Source organism: Panulirus ornatus, chromosome 42 (genome assembly GCF_036320965.1).
Source record: "Panulirus ornatus isolate Po-2019 chromosome 42, ASM3632096v1, whole genome shotgun sequence".
Lineage (NCBI taxonomy): Eukaryota > Metazoa > Arthropoda > Malacostraca > Decapoda > Palinuridae > Panulirus > Panulirus ornatus.
In genome coordinates this window covers 27,335,787-27,345,662 of record NC_092265.1, presented here as the reverse complement: position 1 = coordinate 27,345,662, position 9,876 = coordinate 27,335,787, and the positions used below count along the sequence as shown (strand labels likewise).

The following is a 9,876-nucleotide window of genomic DNA, read 5'->3' as shown; positions in this document are numbered from 1 at the left end:
TTTTTTATTTTAATTTTCCAAAAGAAGGAACAGAGAAGGGGGCCAGGTGAGGGTATTCCCTCAAAGGCCCAGTCCTCTGTTCTTAACGCTACCTCGCTATTGCTGGAAATGGCGAATAGTATGAAAAAAAAAAATATATATATATATATATATATATATATATATATATATATATATATATATATATATATATATATATATATATATATATATATATATATATATATATGTACAAGACTGAAAACAATGAATTTCCCAAATAAAAAATGGAGGCGCCGGGGTTTGAACCCGGGTCCTCTCGCATGCCAAGCAAGCGCTCTACCACTGAGCTACGCCCCCAAGAACATATTTTGGGACTTAGTATTATATAAAGCACTGAGATTACCACGGCAAAATACTGTTTGACCGACCGTTGCCGACTAGCCGGCAAAATAACCGCAGGGTAAATCTCCATGTTGCTGTCGTGTTTTCCTCTCAATTTTCCAAGAAGAATTGAGTTTTACTTTTTTATTGTCGTTGCAATAGACTGGAACTAAGCAATAGACTGGAACTAAGCAATAGACTGGAACTAAGCTGACCTGGTATGAGGTCAGAGCCCTCATTATCATCCCTGCTAACTACCGGAAGCAGATTAAGTCGTTCCACAACCGATGTCTGGCCCATGTTAACTCTGATGTGCCCAGCAGTTGGAGGAGGATCGCCAGAAGCTTCTGGAAGATTTCAAGGACGTCTTGGTGGACCTGACCCTTTCAGATAAGGTCGAAAACCCCAATTTATTGTGAAGATCTTCACTATAACGTTGGACGAACATACTGAATGTTGCACACATGTGATGCGGACAAAATGAAAAAAGAAAAAGACAAAAAATATGTCTGGTGTGGGTCTCGAACCCACGACCTTGAGTGTGTGAGACTCACGCTCTACCACTGAGCTAACCAGACAATAGAAAAATACGTCTGTTTCTTCAATTTGAATTAATGAAAATCTTTGCGAGGCAGCGTTTAGAAAAGAGAGATGTCTTTGACGAAATTTACTTGCTTGGCTCTTTCTTCTGTTCCTCATTATCGAAAGTAAACATACTGAAGGATATATATATATATATATATATATATATATATATATATATATATATATATATATATATATATATATATATATATATATATATATATATATATATATATATATATATATATATATATACATACGAACAAAGTGCATATGAATGCGCACCTTCATAGAACATACAAACCTCCAACAGCCAGGATTGAACCCGAGACCCTTGTGCAAGAGGAGGGAATGCTACCGATAGGCTCATGGCCTAGCGGTAGCATTCCCGCCTGTTGCACAGGGGTCCCGGGTTAGATCCTGGCTGTTGGAGGTTTGTATGTGATATATATATATATATATATATATATATATATATATATATATATATATATATATATATATATATATATATATATATATATATATGTTGATCCCTGGGGATAGGGGACAAAGAATAGTTCCCACGTATTCCCTGCGTGTCGTAGAAGGCGACTAAAAGGGGAGGGAGCGGGGGGCTGGAAATCCTCCCCTCTCATTATTTTTTTTTAATTTTCCAAAAGAAGGAACAGAGAAGGGGGCCAGGTGAAGATATTCCCTCAAAGGCCCAGTTCTCTGTTCTTAACGCTACCTCGCTAACGCGGGAAATGGCGAATAGTTTGAAGGAAAGAAATATATATATATATATATATATATATATATATATATATATATATATATATATATATATATATATATATATATATATTGGAAAGGATCACAATTTTGCGCGTGATCAAGTATATTCCTATGGATTTCTGTAGAAAGTACGTGGGACATTCATTTTAAGCAAATTATTTTATACAATAAGAAATAAAATCCCATAACTTTTCTGGAGCACAGGGTACAGAAATGTATGTAACACGAAACCGGTAGAATTAACATATCTAACATAAAGATTTCTATTTTGCAGATAACATAAATGTTTTACATGTAGAAATCAGTAATATCTTGAACAACCTAAACATAATACCATCAAATTTTATATTACAAGTTTTTTATCCGGGTTTTACGCATTAAAACGATATTGTTTACAGAAACGTAATGTAGTTATTATCAGCACAAGGTTTAGAAGGTCTTAAACAAGTTATGAGTTTATATTCTTCAAAACTTTAGTAAAGTCCATTAAGTATACTTTGAAAAAGAGACTTTTTTTTTTGCTTTTGTGAACACTAATGAGAAAATCATCAATGTTTTTCTTTTAAATGTTCAATACGAATCAAATCAAAGTATCTTTCAGAGAAAATGTATGTCAAAATCAGCAAGACACAAACAATTAAGTCTGATTAACTAAAGATCATTAAATAACAAATAAAGAATATGATATGCGAATTTCAACAATCTCATTAATATCACAAATTCAATTATGTTACACAAAATTTTCAAGTCATCAAAAGTTATAAAAGGAAAAGCAGTCCGCAAGTAACTTGTTACTCTCAGCGTAAACACATATACGGAATCCGGTAACACCTCTTAGATAGCATATGGAAGACAGAGTAGAGTGGCTAGGCTCAGAAGAATGTTCTCCACTTCAACTGATTAATGATATGTTAAGGATAAAGACAACACAAACCACATACATCGATTGTGAGGATGGAATCAGGGATGAAACATCTATAACTAGAAAGGTTAAAGATACAAAGATGGTGAAATACCTTTACCCGGGATCAGTAGCACCTGTGGCAATGGACACAGCTTTGTAATGCTTGATCACTTACAACTGATCAACTTTAATACGAAAGTCTTAGGTATTGTCCCTCAAGAAAACTTTTTATAAATATTTAAAAAGACACATATATATGTTATATGTACGTTATCTCTAGAATATATCTTTACCCGGGACATGTAACACTTGTGTGGATAGACACAACTTTGTAATGTATGATCCATTACACAAAATAAACTTCGCTAACGAAGAGTTATACCACGAGTCGATGGAGAACATTAATCAAATACCTATACAGAATTTTCATGTAAGATAAGAGGCATTTCTTGATAGTAAACATAAGAAATTGATGATGAAAGAAAAGGGACGTAGATGTAAATATTTTGTTAAAAGATGAAATGCTCCTGCATTAAACTAGCTCCTTGTGTTCCATTTTCACTAGATACCCGCATGATAACGCATTCTGTTCTTTATAATCATAAATGTTTATGTTTTTAACACGTTTTATCATTTCTTATATAATATTAAGGATTCAGGCTTAAAGATCTTGGTTCTGAACAACCATTATAATGCAACACAATACATAATTATAATAAACAAGTCATTTATCACAATAACCATTATGTTTGTACCAGATTCTTCAAGTCCTCAGTCACGTTTGTTAATATCGGTGCTGTTTCCTGTGGAGCGGATAGCGCCAGAAATGGATGAAGGCAAGCAAGTATGTATATGTATATGCCATACATAAGATAAACAATTATCCTCGTATGAGGGAAGCATCTTGGTTGTGCGATTAATTTCATTATTTCTCTTCAACAATGAACATCACCCTGGTATAGTGAACATATACTTGATATGATCCTGTAAGCGCCAGCATGTCAAAAGCATCTTCAAGTAATGTAAAGTGTGTAGTGAAGATGGCTCTTAACCAGACCCGTGAGCGAACAGGAAGGCATGTGATACTGTCAAGGGAAATAATGTCGGCGTTTTGGTTTATTGATAAGAAATGCTATAATTCCCTTAACACAGTTGCCAATCCCCACCAGTGGCATAATTATCACTCTCATGAATAAATTCACTGCAATTTTGATCACTTTCATCTTCACCATTCATACCATACAATTATTTTCAGCAATCTAACTTATGCATTATCATTACTATACATTACGTACATTACAGCAGTAGTGATATTTCGTGTGTGATAAAAGATGGTGACGTCTTTCCCATACACATATCATTATCAAATATTTACCTTACTCTACATAGCACACTACACTTCCCTATCAAAACACACGCCTTTTACTATCCTCAAGATTATCATAACTGCCTTATATTTTAACAGGATTAACCATCCTTGATATGCACATATTCATGCCTACCACAAGTATTATCATAACTACTCTAGACAATACAAAAACATAACTACAACCATACGAAGTTTACAACCAACTATATTACTTATCCGGGATATTAAGAGAACATGTCATCAACCATCTCTCACTAAAACAAAAACAGATCATCCATCATCATGCGCAGTGTGTACAAAAACGTTCATCGTGTCCTGCCAAACATTGGATCAACAAAACCTAAGGAAATGCTTCTCATGCTCCTGGACCGGCTACCATGGCGCAGTGGATCCACCTGGTCATTGGATACCCTCCCATATTTTGCACAGGCATTGTTGTACCTTGTGGGTATGTGCAGGCGTGTGTTTCTCTCATGTCTTCGTAAGGGTGTTCGCCTGGCACTTTACACCATCTGGGTCATTGTAGTCACCTGCTTTGTTCTCGAACAGGAGTTCTTGAGCCTGATGGACCCACTGGTAGTGAGCACAATAAGATGGCTCGTAGGTCTTGTGCGGAGAGTTGTGAGGAATATCGTGCGGGAACTCATATTCCAGGTGACTATGTTCCTCTTAGTGGTCATCATCCTCGTGAGAATGGTGGTGGTGGAGGTAATGGTTCCCATTATTAGAAGGGTTGACTACGCTGTGCAGGTCACACAGAAAGTCCATAGAATATTCTTGGATGAGATAGTTGTGGTACTTGTCGTGGAGGTGGCAAAGATGATGCGCACTGGCATTCTTGTACTCATCGTAAAGATGGTCACAAAGGTCAGCATCTCTGTATGGTCAGTTGTGTTCAGAGAAGCAGTGATCTTGGAGACTATGGCACAGTGAATGCCAACAACATCTTCAGGGTCCTTTCTCTCCTGGGGGCCTCATCGAGGAAGTCTTCATAGTTGCAACACTCAGGTTGATTTTCTGTTATAGACTGTTGGCTGGAGGCGCCGTTGTAGTAACAGTTTTGAGCTGGATTGCTGAATATTTGGTACGATCATCATGGTCCTGCACACACTGGTAACCGCCGCCATAGTACATCTTCGTCCAGCAATTTACGTGATTCAAATGACGTCGAAATTGGGTCAACAGCAGAAGAGGGTGTGTTGAAATGGTTTGGACGCATGGAGATAATGAGTGAGGAAAGATTGACAAAAAGGATGTAAGTGTCAGAGGTGGAGGGAAGAAGGAGAAACGGGAGACGGTGGTTAAGTATAATAAATAAATAGTTTAAAATATAGATATTGATAATATCATTAATATCATCGCTATTATTATCATTATCATTATTATTAGTATTATCATTATATGGTTATCATTATCATTATGATTATTATCATCAATTCTATTATCATTATCATTATTATCATTATTGTTGCTGTTATTATTATCATCTTTATTAATATTATCATTATTATTATTACTATTATTATTATTATTATTATTATTATTATCATTATTATAATCATTATTATTATTATTATTATTATTATTATTATTATTATTATCATTATTATTATTATTATTATTATTATTATAATTATTATTATTATTATTATTATTATTATTATTATTATTATTATTATTATTATTATTATTATTATTATCATTATCATTATTATTATTATTATCATTATTACTATTATTATTATTATTATTATTATTATTATTATTATTATTATTATCATTATTATTATTATCATCATTAATATTATTATTATTATTATCATCATTATTATTATCATATTATCATTATTATCATTATCATTATAACTATTATTATTATTATTATTATTATTATTATTATTATTATTATTATTATTATTATTATTATCATTATTATTATTATTATTATTATTATTATTATCATTATTATTATTATTATTATTGCTATTATTATTATCATCATTATTATTACTATCATTATTATTATTTTTATTATCATTATTAATATTATTATTATTATTATTATTATTAGTATCATTATTATCATTATTATAATTATTATTATTATCATTATTATTATTATTATTATTATTATTATTATTATTATTATTATTATTATTACTATCATCATTACATTATTATCATTACTATTATTATTGTCATTACTATTATCATTATTATCATCAATATTACTATCATTCTTGCATTGAAGAATGTATGTGAGAAATACTTAGAAATACAGATGGACTTGTATGTAGCCTTTATGGATCTGGAGAAGGAATAGGAAAGGGTGGATACAGATCCTCTGTGGAAGGCAAGTTGCTAGAAGCAGTGAAAAGTTTTTACAAAGGATGTAAGGCATGTGTACGTGTAGGAAGAGAGGAAAGTGATTGGTTCCTAGTGAATGTCTGTTTGCATCAAGGGTGTGTGATGTCTCCATGGTAGTTTAATTTGTTTATGGATTGGGTTGTTAGGGAGATGAATGCAAGAGTTTTGGAGAGAAGGGCAAGTATGCAGTCTGTTGCGGATGAGAGGGCTTGGGAAGTGAGTCAGTTGTTGTTTGCTGATGATACAGCGCTGGTGGCTGATTCGGATGCAGAAGCTGGTGACTGAGTTTGGTAAAGTGTGTAAAAGAAGAAAGCTGAGAGTAAATGTGAATAAGAGCAAGGTTATTAGGTACAGTAGGGTTGAGGGACAAGTCAACTGGGAGGTAAGTTTGAATTGAGAAAAATGAAGAAAGTGAAGTGCTGTAGATATCTGGGAGTGGACTTCATAGCAGATGGAACGATGGAAGCGGAAGCGAGTCATAGGTTGGGGTAGAGAGCGAAGGTTCTGGGAGCGTTGAAGAATGTGTATGTTGGATGGAAAGAATATTATCTCGAAGAGGAAAAATGGGTATGTTTGAAGGAATAGTGGTTCCAACGATATTCTATGGTTGCGAGATGTGGGCTACAGATAGGGTTTTGCGGAGAAGGGTGGATGTGTAGGAAATGAGATGTTTGAGGACAATATGTGGTGTGAGGAGGTTTGATTGATTAAGTAATGAAAGGGTAAGAGAGATGTGTGGTAATAAAAAGAGTGTGGTTGAGAGAGCAGAAGAAGCTGTTTTGAAATGGTTTGGTCACATGAGGAAAGATTGACAAAGAGGATATATGTGTCAGAGGTGGAGGGAATGAGGAGAAGTGGGAGACCAAATTGGAGATGGAAGGATGGAGTGAAAAAAGATTTTGAGCGATTGGGGCCTGAACATACAGGAGGGTGAAAGGTGTACAAGGAATAGAGTGAATCGGAACAATCTGGTATACCGGGGTCGACGTGCTGTCAATGGATTGAACTAGGGCATGTGAAGCGTCTGGGGTAAACCATGGAAACTCTGTGGGGCCTGGATGTGGAAAGGGAGCTGTGGTTTCGGTGCATTACACATGACAGCTAGAGACTGAGTGTGAATGAATGTGGACTTTGTTGTCTTTTCCTAGAGCTACCTCGCGCGTGCTGGGTGTGGGGGGGGGGGGTCATTTTCATATATGCTGGGGTTGCGATGGGAATAGATAAAGGCAGCAGGTATGGATATGTACATGTGTATATACGTATATGTTTGTGTGTGTGTTTGTATGTATACGTTGAAATGTATAGGTATGTATTTGTGCGTGTGTGGGCGTTTATGTATATACATGCGTATATGGGTGGGTTCGGCCACTCCTACGTCTGTTTCCTTACGCTACCTCGCTAACGCGGGAGACAGCGACTAAGTATAATAAAATTATCTTATGGAGGCAAAGGTGAACATTTGTAGTAGAGGTTTTAAGAAGAATGTTGGGGTGAAGAGAGTGGTGCACTAGATGAAACTGGTGAATATATTATGTACTTCAAAATGTTACAGAAGACTTAAGGAATCTAATGAAACATAGTGTTGTTCTGATAGATTATTTGTTTATAAGGACTATGTATTTTGTTGGACTTTAATGATTGTTTAAACCAATGCCTTTCAGCCAGAATCAGTAAAGATTATAAGAAATTTAAAAAAGTGATAAAAACATAAATCTTTATTTTCATAAATAACAGAACATATTCTCCTCTGGGGATTTAAAAGAAAAACAACACAAGAGAACTAGTTTAAGGCAGGAGTATTTCATTTTCGTAACAAACTATATACTATTACGTCCCTTTTCTTAGATATGGCGTCTATCTAACACAGATGCGTCTTCTGTAGATATTTGTAAAACATTCTTCTGAGGGACAATACCTAAGACTTTCGTAATAAAGTTGATCAGTTGTAAGTGATCAAGCATTACAAAGGTGTGTCCATTGCCACAGGTGCTAGTGATCCCGGGCGGGTCAAGGTATTTCACCATCTTTGTTTCCTCAACACTTCTAGTTATATATGTTTCATCCTTGATGTGATCCTTACAATGAGTATTCATTGTTTGTAATTCTCTTCATCCTTATCATAGCATTAATCAGTTGAAGTGCAGAATACTTGTATGAAACTGACTACTGTATTCTGTTTGAGACATAATGCTGTAAAAGGTGTTACCGGACTCCACTCGTAAGTGGTTATGGTTCACATTTTGGCTTCATGACCACAAGCTGATAGCCCTTAAATCCAACAACATATATACATCCTGTTATACAACTGATGTTACTGTCTGACGTATGTATGGTGCGGCTTGATGACCTTACCTGCTGATGGCTAATATCGACTGTTATCATCTTGCAAATTTTGTTATTTGTTTGCTTTTCCGTACGGTACACATTCTGGTTTAACGAACTTTGCCTGTTGACAGCTGTAAATTCAGAGATAATAAAACATACTTACGTGTTACAGAGCCCGTATGATAAGGGCCCGAGCCAGGCAAGGACCTGACGAATCTGTAAACAAGAAATGACCTGTTAGGCAAGATCAGAGAACGGCTGTGTAGAGGCAAGGACCCGTAATAGAAGAAGAAGAAGAAGAAGAAGAAGAAGAAGAAGAAGAAGAAGAAGAAGAAGAAGAAGAAGAAGAAGAAGAAGACGAAGAACAACAACAACAACAACAACGACAACAGCAACAAAATTGTCAGGTGAAGACTTGGCTTATCTGACACAAATCATAACTGCTAAGAGAAGACTTGGTGAACATAACAATAACAACTGTACAGAAAATAATAGTTTCTGAGAACATGTTGTCGTAAGACATGTCAAGCGCAGACCTGGTGACTCTCACAACAGATAATCAATTTGATCATATTCAGAATACATGATTATGTATCCAGGTTTCATGATGATTCAGCAACGGATAACAGTTGTATACAGTAACTTACAAACATTGTTTCTCATGACAGAAGATGATCCAGCCTTTACACACGACCAACTACAGACAGCACTGAGCTCCGGCACGTTGAACTCTCCACTAACTAGCCAGCTACCAGGAACCCTCCTCCTCCTCCTGACGATCCCGAGAACATTCTGTGTTGACCACCCGACACCCACCCCACACCTCCTGTATACGTAAGGCTGGTCAACAGTAGACGGTCTCCTCCCAACACCGGTCACGAGGACTCTTACCTGAGTGACGAAGGCCGCCGTAGCCAGTGAGGTGGTGCAGGGTGTGTGTCTTCACCTGTTGCTTATGTTTCCCAGGTGTGGTCGGGCAGGCAGGCAGGGGAGGTGGCCTGGGTAAACAGCCTTAGTTAGGGATTGGTTCTTGACTCCAGCCAGATCTTGCCACCGCCGGCCGGACGTACCAGGTGACACATCATTTGGGGCACCAAGATGTTTCCCGGGATGTCACAAAAGGAGAAAAAGTCATCGTTAACTTTTTCAAACGAAGAACTTCAGCAGAGTGTTATACAGCGGCGTC

At 35.9% G+C, this 9,876-nt stretch overlaps 1 non-coding gene across 1 annotated transcript; it reads right to left on the bottom strand.

Moving 5' to 3' along the window:
- Positions 1 to 869: 869 nt before the first annotated feature.
- On the bottom strand, positions 870 to 941 carry TRNAV-CAC (transfer RNA valine (anticodon CAC)). Its single transcript has one exon. It is a non-coding gene; the product is annotated as a tRNA-Val (tRNA).
- Between the last annotated feature and the right edge of the window lie 8,935 nt (positions 942 to 9,876).